The following is a 13,422-nucleotide window of genomic DNA, read 5'->3' as shown; positions in this document are numbered from 1 at the left end:
ACAAACCAAACTACAGAAGCCAATTCTTACACTGGGAAGGAAACAAGCTCCCGGGGACCGGTTTCTGGCATTACAGCCGTCTTCGGCCCGGTTTGCTTGAATCCTGATGGTGCAATGAGCAAGGGTCTCACATCTGAGAATACCCTTCCACGCTTAGGGTGGACAAAAATATTTACAAAAAGGGGTGGTGAGGGACAGAGTCTCTGAATTAAGCAGAAAGCTCTCACCCAGTCAAAAGATCAGGGCTAGATCCAACACCGTTTTTTAGCTCACTGCACCATCCCAGTTTCAGAATCTGGCTGTATGCAAATTAGTCTGTTCCTGTCCCAGTGCATGATGGGAACAGGACAAACCAAACTACAGAAGCCAATTCTTACACTGGGAAGGAAACAAGCTCCCGGGGACCGGTTTCTGGCATTACAGCCGTCTTCGGCCCGGTTTGCTTGAATCCTGATGGTGCAATGAGCAAGGGTCTCACATCTGAGAATACCCTTCCACGCTTAGGGTGGACAAAAATATTTACAAAAAGGGGTGGTGAGGGACAGAGTCTCTGAATTAAGCAGAAAGCTCTCACCCAGTCAAAAGATCAGGGCTAGATCCAACACCGTTTTTTAGCTCACTGCACCATCCCGGTTTCAGAACCTGGCTGTATGCAAATTAGTCTGTTCCTGTCCCAGTGCATGATGGGAACAGGACAAACCAAACTACAGAAGCCAATTCTTACACTGGGAAGGAAACAAGCTCCCGGGGACCGGTTTCTGGCATTACAGCCGTCTTCGGCCCGGTTTGCTTGAATCCTGATGGTGCAATGAGCAAGGGTCTCACATCTGAGAATACCCTTCCACGCTTAGGGTGGACAAAAATATTTACAAAAAGGGGTGGTGAGGGACAGAGTCTCTGAATTAAGCAGAAAGCTCTCACCCAGTCAAAAGATCAGGGCTAGATCCAACACCGTTTTTTAGCTCACTGCACCATCCCAGTTTCAGAACCTGGCTGTATGCAAATTAGTCTGTTCCTGTCCCAGTGCATGATGGGAACAGGACAAACCAAACTACAGAAGCCAATTCTTACACTGGGAAGGAAACAAGCTCCCGGGGACCGGTTTCTGGCATTACAGCCGTCTTCGGCCCGGTTTGCTTGAATCCTGATGGTGCAATGAGCAAGGGTCTCACATCTGAGAATACCCTTCCACGCTTAGGGTGGACAAAAATATTTACAAAAAGGGGTGGTGAGGGACAGAGTCTCTGAATTAAGCAGAAAGCTCTCACCCAGTCAAAAGATCAGGGCTAGATCCAACACCGTTTTTTAGCTCACTGCACCATCCCAGTTTCAGAACCTGGCTGTATGCAAATTAGTCTGTTCCTGTCCCAGTGCATGATGGGAACAGGACAAACCAAACTACAGAAGCCAATTCTTACACTGGGAAGGAAACAAGCTCCCGGGGACCGGTTTCTGGCATTACAGCCGTCTTCGGCCCGGTTTGCTTGAATCCTGATGGTGCAATGAGCAAGGGTCTCACATCTGAGAATACCCTTCCACGCTTAGGGTGGACAAAAATATTTACAAAAAGGGGTGGTGAGGGACAGAGTCTCTGAATTAAGCAGAAAGCTCTCACCCAGTCAAAAGATCAGGGCTAGATCCAACACCGTTTTTTAGCTCACTGCACCATCCCAGTTTCAGAACCTGGCTGTATGCAAATTAGTCTGTTCCTGTCCCAGTGCATGATGGGAACAGGACAAACCAAACTACAGAAGCCAATTCTTACACTGGGAAGGAAACAAGCTCCCGGGGACCGGTTTCTGGCATTACAGCCGTCTTCGGCCCGGTTTGCTTGAATCCTGATGATGCAATGAGCAAGGGTCTCACATCTGAGAATACCCTTCCACGCTTAGGGTGGACAAAAATATTTACAAGACATGAGTCCCTTTCTCACTGCTCCATCAGGATTCAAGCAAGCCGGGCCGAAGACGGCTGAAATGCCAGAAACCGGTCCCCGGTAGCTTGTCTCCTTTCTGGTGAAGAATTGGCTTGGTAGTTTATTCTGCCCTGTTCCCATGATGCACTGGGCCAGGGACAGACTAATTTGCATATAGCCAGGTTCTGAGCTGGGATGGGGCAGTGAGATAAATAACGGTGATGGATCAAGCCCTGATCTTTGGACTGGGTAAGAGTGGTCTGCTTAATTCAGACACTCTGTTCATCACCACCCCCTTTTCTGAATCGTTTTTGGCCACTATAGGTGTGGTAGGGTATACTCAGACATGAGTCCCTTTCTCACTGCTCCATCAGGATTCAAGCAAGCCGGGCCGAAGACGGCTGAAATGCCAGAAACCGGTCCCCGGTAGCTTGTCTCCTTTCTGGTGAAGAATTGGCTTGGTAGTTTATTCTGCCCTGTTCCCATGATGCACTGGGCCAGGGACAGACTAATTTGCATATAGCCAGGTTCTGAGCTGGGATGGGGCAGTGAGATAAATAACGGTGATGGATCAAGCCCTGATCTTTGGACTGGGTAAGAGTGGTCTGCTTAATTCAGACACTCTGTTCATCACCACCCCCTTTTCTGAATCCTTTCCATGTATGTAGCATAGAAAAGATGTAACCAAGTATAGCATTTAATTTAGAGGTGACATATATTAAGCATAGTAAAGCTACTGCATAATAGAAAATGACTTGCAGAGATGGCATGTATGCTATTGCTACAGGTGGTCCTAAGTACACTATTAATGTGAGAAATAATTTGTATGGACTATTACACAAGTATTACTAAGTATACAATTACCCTTAGAGGTAACATGTATAGTATATAGCAGGGATGGTGCAGTTAGAGCATTTGTATTACAGATGGTATGTATTAGGCATTGCCAAGCTGCTACTAAGGAGAGCATTACATTTAGAAGACACATGTATGTTGCATACCTAATGTACTACCAATACAACATGACCCTTAGAGATACCATGTATGGACCATAGTAGAGATATTAGCAAGTACACTATTACCCTTAGAGATGGCATGTATTAAAATTAGCACAGGTAGTGGTAATTTGACTATTACTATTACAGATGACATATATGGGCTATAGCAGAGGTAGTGTTCACAACATTCATCCTTAGAAATAGCATGTATGTAGCATAGCAGAGATGGTGGTGAGTAGACCATTACCCTTACCGGTGGCATGTGTGGAACATAGCCCAGTGAATTGTTCAGTTGCCTGTGAGTGTGTACATGTCAGCCGCTGTGCATGTTTGTTTGTCAAAGCCTGTCTCTCTGTCTTTGTGCCTGGTTGTTCGAGCCAGCCCCTGTACATGTCAGTACATTTTCTAGCCACTACACGTCCTTCTTTAGACTAGGGCATATACTCAGAAGAACATGCAAACACAGACCTAATGTAGTCGACATTAGAACGAATCTTGCGAAAAGTAACCTCTGAATGCTTATATCGCACTTGCATAGGCCCCCACAGCAACATCCTTTTCACACTGCAGTAATACCAAATGCAAAACACATAGTGTTTCTCATAAAAAGTGCTCCCACATCTCTGTGAGTCGCAGCACGCCCCGCCCTGTAGCTAGAACGGGAAGACCCCAATGATGAAGCATGACATCAAATGAATACTTGGTGTCTGAGGGGTATCTTACAAACACTCTGTGTGTTTTTGAACATTGCACTTGTGTGCAGGCCCCTGGGTACATTTATATTTCAGAGTCTGTGTTGGTGCTTGTGTTCATTGGTTTGTAGCTGAGCATGGCATATGCGAGAACGCTGGGGTTGGGTATACCTTCCTGTTTGTGAGTGTGTCTTTGTACATGCATTGGTGTCAGTGTCTGCATCACTGCGAGTTCATCTATTTGTTTCAGTATACATCATCGGGCAGTGAATAGTGAACGGATAGGAAGAGGGTATTTAAAATACTGAGCACAAGCACAGCGCACGGTAATGGCTGCAGGTGGTGCAAAGTAGACAATTCCACTTGCAAATAGCATGTATGTAGCATAGCAGAGATAGTGGCAAGTAGACCATTACCCTTACCGGTTGCATGGGTAGAACATAGCCCAGTGAATTGTTCAGTTGCCTGTGAGTGTGTACATGTCTGCCGCTGTGCATGTTTGTTTGTCAAAGCCTGTTTCTCTGTCTTTGTGCCTGTGTTACTACTTCTAGCTTTGTGCTTCTCGGTATATGCATCTTTGCATACCTTCGTTACACTATTTTACATGTTTTTCATCTTACTATATCTATATATGCATCTTTGTATGTCCATGTCTTGATGTTCTCCTGGGTATGTACATCTCTATTGCTTTGTTTCTTTCAATGCATCATTATCAATGCATCGTTCTTCCTGCATGTCTATTACTGCTTCTACCTTTCTGATTCTGTCTATGTGAGTTTGCATACCTTCGTTTCACTCTTTATTTCGACTTCTAATGTCTATTATATATGTATTACATTACTTAAAAAATAATGCAGAGCAAATACAACGTGTAAATAGCATTACATTGCTGTTGCTTAAAGCACGCCTTTATTTATCTTTCAATTGTTCAGAAATGAAAGCGATAGCAATTGGGAGAAAAAAAAATAAACCCATTATTGGTAAACACGCACATTCTGCCTGCATGTATATATTACTGCTCATACTTTTGTAGTTCTCTGTACAGGCAGGCAACTAGAGCCGAATTTTGAGGGGGAGATGGCCTCAGTTTACTATTGCTTATAGCACGCCGTTCATAAAAAAAAGCCCGTAATTGGTGAAACGCACACGCACTCCTGTACAGCTTCAAGTACGTAATTTGTAAACGCGCGCATTCTACCTACATGTATGTCACTGCTCCAACCTTTGTAGTTTACAGGCAGGCAACTAGAGCCGAATTTCAGGGGAGGAGGAAATTTTTTCAGAGGGGAGTGGCTAATTCTAACAACCATAGACAGAGTGCCTCTGAGAAGGAGTGAAAACATAACAAAAGCCTAATTTAAATGTGTTTTAAAGATCTGTTAAGTACTCCTGTATGGCTGCAAGTGCGTAATTGGTAAACGCGCGCATTCTACCTGCATGTATGTCACTGCTCCAACCTTTGTACTTCTCTGTGCAGACAGGCAACTACAGCCGAATTTTGAGAGAGATAAACCTTCCTTTACTGTTGCTTAAAGCACGCCATTCAGAAAAAAAAAAAAACTAATTTGTACAACTTGTACTTCTCTTTGCAGACAGGCAACTACAGACGAATTTTGAGGGGGAGATGGCCTCCGTTTACTATTGCTTAAAGCACGCCGTCCAGAAAAAAATAATTGGTAAAACGCTTAAAGCACACCATTCAGAAAAAGAAAAACCTAATTTGTACAACTTGTATTTCTCTGTGCAGACAGGCAACTGCAGCCGAATTTCGAGGGGGAGATGGGCGCCGTTTACTATTGCTTAAAGCACGCCGTCCAGAAAAAAAAAGCCCAGAAAAAAAAACCGTAATTGGTAAAACGCTTAAAGCACGCCGTTCACAAAAAAAAAAGCCTGTAATTGGTAAAACGCACTCGTGCGCGCCACAGCAAGGCGTGTCATTTCTATTAGCATGCCCATCGCTGTCTTGCTCCTTCCACGGCCTTTTGATGTTTGTTATGAGCTTCATGCGCGTAATAGACTCCAATAGGCCATGGGAGGAGCAATGCTCGCGCCAAAAGCCAATAGTGTGAAGTCTTTTATTATAGAAAGAACGCCAAGGCCAATGAGGTAACACTAAAGAAAAAAGCACATGCACGAGCGTCTTAAGAGTCCAAGGTGACTGCTGAAACCCCGTTTTTCGTTTACAAAATGCCTCGCGCTGCGCGAAGCACTGCTACGCAGTGCAACACTAGGCGCGAGACCTAAAAAGAAAAAAAAACATAAGTGGCTGCATATTGTTTTGTAGGCCCAATAACCAATAGTACACATGCCTAGAAAAGGAAGTAAGTGCCTTTCTTTTGTTTGCCGTTCCACGTTGGTAAGACTGCACACTCGTGAAGTATATGTCTGACATGAACACATAGCCCAGCTGTAACAACGCCTAGTCTACATGCATCATTAATCAATTAATGAAAACGTATTTAAGTGTGAAAAAGTTGTTGAAAAGTTTAACACCTGTAGTATATTATTTAGTAGAACAGGAAAATATTGTCTTATTGCAGTATATGAGCAGTTTGTGTGAGAATGTATTAAAAGTGTTTTTTAAAGCATACTTATCTGTAAAGTTGTGAGTTTCGAAACAGCAGCCTTATGTAAAGTTAATAGTCACCATCTCGTTGACACTCCTCGGGCGAGCAGCGCTTAATAAAATGATGGCTCCCCCGAGATTCCTTTATGCCTAGGAAAATTCACCCTGTCCAGTCCCGCCGAGATACTTTCGACAGGTCACAACGCTGGTGTCCAACCTATTATGGAACAACAAGCCAGCGCGTATTACCCACGTCAAACTGAATAAAAGTTGGTTCGAGGGAGGATTTGCGTTGCCAAACCTGCAATTATACTACTGGGCCGCCCAACTCAAAATGATCAACTACTGGATACACGCGCCCCGAGATGACCCAGCGTATAGAGCAGACAGGACTCAACTAGGCGCGGACCGTATGCTTTCAGTCCTCTACAATAGGGGTCAGGCAGCGCGACTGTTAGGTCCCACGAAACACACAGCACTTTTGTGGCACACAGCACATGCGAAACTGGGGTGGAAGGGTGTGATCACTAAGCTTACCCCGCTATGGGACACTAAGGCACTAGGACAACTGAGAAATTGTAAAGGATTCACGCAGTGGGACACCATAGGCATATCTACGGTGGGAGACCTTTGGGACAAGGGAACCGTACTGCCGTTCTCAAGCCTTCAGCAACAATACGACTTAGGACCCAACGAAACCTATAGATATGTGCAGATACGCCATGCACTGCTGCAAGCGATACCCCCCCGACACTGACGTCCCAGACTCCTCACCGCTGGAGGATAGGCTACTCACGGACTACATGCAGTGTAGTGCCACTTATCTTACCTACAAAAAACTGCTGAACAATCAGCCGGACCCTACACTGAAACTGCGCGAAAAATGGGTAGAAGAAATAGGAGACATGGACGAGACTGCATGGAACGAGGCGCTGGCGTCGCCGTGGGAGCTGGGCATTTCAGCAAAACGTAGACTGGTGCAATTGAAAATCTTGCACCGTATATACTACACAAGAACCACACTTCATAAATTACAGAAAGATCCTCATCCCTACTGTCTTCGAGGCTGTGGGGAGGAGGGTACTTTATTCCACACCCTCTGGGACTGCCCCCTGATCGCCGCCTTCTGGCGACAGGTGATGCGTACAATGTCACAAACACTACAAGTATCACTGACCCCTGAACCGCGTAAATGTCTGCTGAACATTTGGGATTCAAATGACCTAACTAGATATGGTCAGCTCTGGGGTACATTGGCAATGATGGTGGCGAAACGGGATATAGCACAAAAATGGGGCGCACCTGACCTACCTACATTGGCACAATGGGGCAGGAACATGGACATGATAATGTTTACAGTGCGAGCAGTATATGTCAATAGAGCCTGCCCGCGTAAATGGAATAAGATTTGGTCGCCCTGGAATAAATATAGGGGAGATCTGTGCGATTCATTACCGGAGGATGACGATGCCAGCTGTGAAGAAGATTTAGAAGAGGACGGAGACTGAACGTGCTGCCCTACTGCCTAGCTTTGAACTTATGGGGAAACTCCGCACTAAGGTCAATAATAGTGAGTTGTGGTCTCGGATTAAGATGTGATTATATTCTTTGTGGAATCATTGTCGTGCAATATGTTAACATGTATGTTGGTTTACAGGTTTAAAGAATGTATGGAAAACACAACAAAAATAAAAACTCGTAGGCCTTGGGATTCTCCGATACGAGATCTGCTTGAACTATGTACACTCTAATTATACACGCCGCTGGACCCCCGGGTTGTCGGCTAAATGGCTGTGTTAACTTAAGCGACACTGCTCATATGACCATATGACGAAAAGAACACGGCCGGCCCCGTGGGGTTGTAGGCCATCAGCTGTGATAAGTTGGAAGTGTACAATAAATGCCTTTTCAACAACAAAAAAATAGTCACCAGCTGCTGTTTGCCGACATCAAGACTCAGTAGAACTATGTAATTGCAATGAATTATAAAACAAATCACATATATATTGTGTAAGTGGTCAGAAGAAAAGCATTGCGCTTCGTGCCCTGAACATATAAATATGTGAGACTCGAGGGCTTAGACTTCGCAAATCATTCTAAACCATCTACATTCATTCATGTGGCTTAATCTAAACCAGGGGTACTCGCAAACATTTGCCCAGGAGCCACAAAGTATAATCTGTGCTGGGTCTGAGGGTCGCACTAATGCCAGCAGGGTGGAGGTAGGGGGTCAGGGATGTGTAAGGAGGTCTAAGAAAATGTTAAATAAACAGGCAATCATTTATTTGCAGGTTAATAAATGCTTTCCCATTTATTTCGCATTTTTTTCTGAATGTTAGTGCTCAGCAACTAAACAGCAGCTTGTGCTGTTGTTAACCAGGGGGATGTATAGGTCAAGAGGGCCAAAAGAGGCCCTTGAGCCATACTTTGAGTATCACTGATCTAAACGAATGTTTTTTCTGCAGCCTATTGTAAATGAACTGCTAAAGAAACAGACTACTATAAAAAAAGCTTTACCATTTCCCCGCAGTCATGTGTATTTATCCACATAACAAGCATGATGACTTGGGCTGCCCTCCCTGGGTTCAGACCTGTGAGCTGCTGCTGACATGAATCTTGAGGGCATGCGCAGCAAGCACCTCCGTACTTCTGTATTAACCTTCAGTTTTATTCAAGTTACTATGTGAGAGGCGACATTTGCAAAGATTTTTTTTTATTGCTGTAAAGTAAACGTTGCTTTGCTTTTAGTAACTGGTGACAGATGTTCCGTGTGCGATCAGACTGCATCTCCATGAAGATCTGGAGCTGTAACAGGACTGTTTACAAGGTTATGCTCTATTTTATATCCTGAGTGGAATATGACAGATTGATATTTGGCTACTACCATGTAGGATAAGAGGTGGGGTAAAGGTATACTGGTGTGGGGGTCAAGCAACTGGAGCAGGTAGGTGAAGCAAAACACAGGAAGACCCGAGGTGAGGCAGCAATAAGGGAGAGTCTGTGGTTGGGGAGAATCAACATGGAGGTGGGGGGGTCAAGCAGAGAGAGAAAAGTACAAGAGCGAGAGAGCACACAATGTGGGGGGAGAAGCACTCAATGAAAAAGGAATGGGGGGTAAACACACATGGGCAGGGGGAGAAGGGAAAAGGCCACAAGCACAACAGATGGGAAACTTAAACAGAAAAAAGTAGCAACTGAAAACAGAGCTGGTGAAGGACACAAGTAAATGGTCCATGCTCCAGGGGTGGGACAAACTCAAGTAGAGGAAGTATAGCCCTAAAGCACTGCCAAATTAGAACCCAGCAAATGAGTGTCAATGGGTGGGCTTTAAACCCACTCCCTGTAAGTAAACAAAATATCTCAGAGAACAGTCTCTATGAGACCTAAAAAATGTTTGCTTTTCCCCATGCTTCTTCGTAGTCCTCCTGAATCCAGAATTCTGGCGCCAAGTCTGATCAGCAAAAAGCAATGGCAATGCCAAAAAGTCAGATAACACCAGTGAGTGAAAAGCTAACCCTATTGGCTTTGTTGATACTTGTCTTCATTAAGTAGGAATGCTCATTGCTCTGTCATTTCTCCATCCCACAACTGTCTCTGTAAATTGTAACTCCCAGATCAGAGCTGAAAGCAACTGTGACGCTATTGCCTAGGCCATCTTCTGTCCATAAAATATTCTGAAAACCTCGCATCAGTGTTCTTCGTCAACAAAGTCTGGTCAGAAAGGTATCCGACACCAAATAAAAATCTGAATAGATTGCGGATTCCGCTAAAATGCAGTTCTGTTTTTCCCCCTGGTCGTGTTTATTCTTTGCCTCGAGTCGTTTCCAGGGCTAATTCTGAAGCCACATTAAATGAATATGCCAAACATGCATTAATGATTTATTCTTCTCAAGGTATCAAGCATAAAATACCTGTTTTAATCAAGAAGAGTACATTATATTCCATTGTCTTGCTGGGGATTAGAACCAGTGTTTGGCATATCCGGTTTCTCTATATACAATGCCATCGACGCATCAAGACAAGCATCTCATTAATTTTCTACCTGCCCATTACTTTGCGTAATAACTAGCACCTGCTTCTGTCGAACTCCTCAGGAAATAAACCTGTGGCCTGCTTTGTTGTCGGTCACAGTGCGTGAACCCGGCCTTGCCTGTCGTGTGTCTGGCACGCACCCAGGGGATTCCTTGAAACAGGCGCTGTGACTGGCTCTCTGAGCACGCGCGTGTGACTCATCGCCGCCTCGCTCTGCGTGCCTCAATGTGGAACTTATAGCTAAAGGGCCACTTGAGGAAAGTGAGGAGGAGGAGTCCGGGGAGGGGCCTGGAACAAAGGTCCCATTGACACCAATAGCTTCTGCTGTTATACCCTGCAGCGCTGTATTTTCACGAATTAGTGTCCGTCTGAAACCAGGCTGCCGCAGGGGAGAGGGTGCAAAGAATAACGGATCGCCACAGTAAGCACGTGACCTGCACTGTACTAAAGTGGTAGAGATTTCCAAGGGGAGGAAGCGGCTGGACGACTTCCGTAAGTTCCTGTTTACTTTTCTGCGCTGGCTTTTCCCTCAGCTTTTTCTCTGTTTGCTTTTTACAGGTAATCTTCTGGGAGCTGTCAGCTTCAGCCGGCGGCTCTTTGCTTTTTTTTGCGTTTCACTTTCAGTTTGTTTCGTGCTTAATATTAGGAGCTGCTGGCTCTTAAAACGCTTAAAAGGAAAAGATCCTGACAGATCCACCCGCCTTTGTACAACGGCTCTGACTGAAACGTGGGCGTTCGCATTCTCTGCATGCTTATAATGGAAGTAAATCATTTTCATGACATAAATCAGGCACATGGCTTTCATTTTATAGAAAATGTAATTCATGCATCTTCCTAACCAGATTACAGCAGAGGTTTAATTATCCTTTCTAGCTTGTTCATTTCCTGTAATGACCCCTTATACTAGGCAACACTTAAAACACAAGCATTGGCAATGCCAATAGGTCTGGCTTTCAAAAGAATATTTTATGGTAATATGGTGCGTTACAAGTCAATAGCATGGGAATGCATGTGGTCGTGGAAGCAAAGAAGTGTAGAATAATATTGGTGTAGGCAAATGGGCGAGCTAGGCGCAGGGCGCCAATTTTCTGAGGGGCACATGGAGCTGTGTGCATGAAGATTATGCCAACAGTAGCCGCTTTATCATCTTGCTCCAGGCTTGTCCCTGTCTGTTTCTTTCTGTCTGATTTGCCAGTTTAAAGTGGTTTTGACCGGCAATTATCCTATGGCGGTGGTGTTTTTAACACCCCCTTTAGCCCCGTTCCTTGCCCTCCCTTCACCCTTTGACCCATGCTGGCACACATCAACAAAACGATCATCTGTGTGAGCTAAGCAAAAAGTGATTTTAGGTGAGCTGGGGGATGTCTGGAGATGTTTATGTTCAGGGGCCAGTCCCTGCTCATCCAGGTACTGACCAGTGCCTCATTTTATTCACTACCATCAGCAAGGGCGCCAAATGTCTCTCTGTCCATGCCCAGGACGCTACCTTAACAAAAGGCCTGCTCTGGGTGTAGATTTAAAGATTATGGAAACAGTTGCACTATCAAGCCAGACCTAAAAATTCATGTTGGTTAATGACTGCCCACCTTCCATCTGTGCTGCTGCCAGAAGAAAACCATATACATTATCTAAATATCTAATAGACTTCAGTAGCTTTCAGTGTCATGTGTATGCCCCTGAAAGTTCAAGCGCAGCAGCTGGATAAATAAACACAATGATCACAGCTGTATGAAGAGCAAGCATTTTTGTGTGGAAGTACACAACTTCTGCCCCATCAAAACATGTATTCATGACTCCCAAAATATGGGCGGAGCCAAAGCCCCTCTCCAGTAATGCTCACATAATTATCTGGTGACAGCTGTGCTGTCAAGCCAGAATATAACATGAGTGTAACGAAGAGTAGGCCTGGTCATATATATATATGTGATCAAGGGCTCTTGAAGCCCGAAACGCGTCTTGCTGGCTGTGAAGGAACGAAAATAAAACTTTACCTTGCTTGAATATGCTGTGGTCGGTCTGAGTTCCTGCTTCGCCGTACAAACGGAAGTGGTTGGAATTGCTGGTGCATATATATATATACATATTTTTTTTTTAAATTTATATATATATATATAACAGTAAGTGCTTTATCATTATTCGTATGCATGGACGTGCAATGCTGCAAAGCCTCACATTTTTTTTACTACTAGCAGCTATGCAAATAACTATTCTTAGCTTTAAAACTAAATAAAGTGAAAGTGCTATACAAAAATAACCATACAGCCGCCATTGCCAAAGCCGGCTGGGTGAGCTCAAAACCACCACTGGCTTCAAAGCTGGTGTCCCACGGGTGTATTTAAAGTAAGTGGCAGGCATTATTAAAGCGAAAGCACGCATGGCACGCTGCTGCAAATACAAACAAGAAGGGTGCCATTTTTATGCTCTCTGACGTTCCTGCTTCAGCAAGGCGGAAATTAAGTAAATAGTGCGTCCAACCTCTTAATGAAAGATAGAGTGCAGGGACACATGAAAGAGGGGCAGTCCTGATGGTAGGTAACAACAGGAGATAGGGAGGTACTAAGGAGGGACTAATAAGCCTATGAATAAATCAAAGCCCAACATTTACAAAGGACAGGCACAAAAGCCAATACAAAATAGGGTCGGAGAGTGGATGCAGCTTCAAATCTGTAGCTCAATACAGCACGTCTCGAAGAGAGACAGCACAAGCGCTTCCTAGCCAAAACCTAAAAATAACTGTAGAAAACATTTAATGTCTTATCAGCTGTTTTCCTTAGTTTATTTTATAAAATGTGTAATGCTGCTCTGTCTGTATTCAGGGATGTTGTCTTTTAAAAAAATACTAGGATATGAAGTAAAAAGCAGCCCTAGGTGCCTAGTTCTGTGACACCTGAGCACCAGAGCCACTTGTGACCCCATCCAGGGTGGGACTGTGAAAACAAATAGGCCCAGGCACCCAGGCAGGACTGGCGTAGTGGGCATTGGGTGGGAGGTAGGAGGCTGGAGAGGTGAGAGAATGGTTTTGTTATTGGGGGATGCAAAACCAGCCCTCAGTAACAAAACCAGCAGGACTGTCCAGCACAATGACTCACTTCTCACTCTCAAAAACTGAGTCACATCCAGGTGTTTATAACTGGGCACAATTGGGTTGTATATGAAGGCAGTGCAAGTTTTACTCAGTGGGGCAGAAAGGTGTGCAGGGGGTGGGGGGGATAGAGATGT

At 44.7% G+C, this 13,422-nt stretch overlaps 1 protein-coding gene across 5 annotated transcripts in view; it reads left to right on the top strand.

Moving 5' to 3' along the window:
- Positions 1–13,422, top strand: part of GSDME (gasdermin E) — a 617,497-nt gene that overhangs the window by 121,395 nt on the left and 482,680 nt on the right. For 2 of the 5 annotated variants that reach the window (XR_015300706.1, XM_086941685.1), the window contains exon 1: positions 10,454–10,695. The exons of 2 other annotated variants lie outside the window; for them this stretch is intronic. The gene's annotated coding sequence lies outside the window, so the exon portion shown is untranslated. Of the gene's footprint in view, positions 1–10,453; positions 10,696–13,422 lie in introns of those variants that run through there. One more of the 5 variants, XM_086941687.1, reaches the window with a different exon arrangement.

The sequence above is a fragment of the Lissotriton vulgaris genome, chromosome 10 (genome assembly GCF_964263255.1).
Source record: "Lissotriton vulgaris chromosome 10, aLisVul1.2, whole genome shotgun sequence".
Lineage (NCBI taxonomy): Eukaryota > Metazoa > Chordata > Amphibia > Caudata > Salamandridae > Lissotriton > Lissotriton vulgaris.
This window is presented reverse-complemented; position numbering and strand designations above follow the sequence as displayed.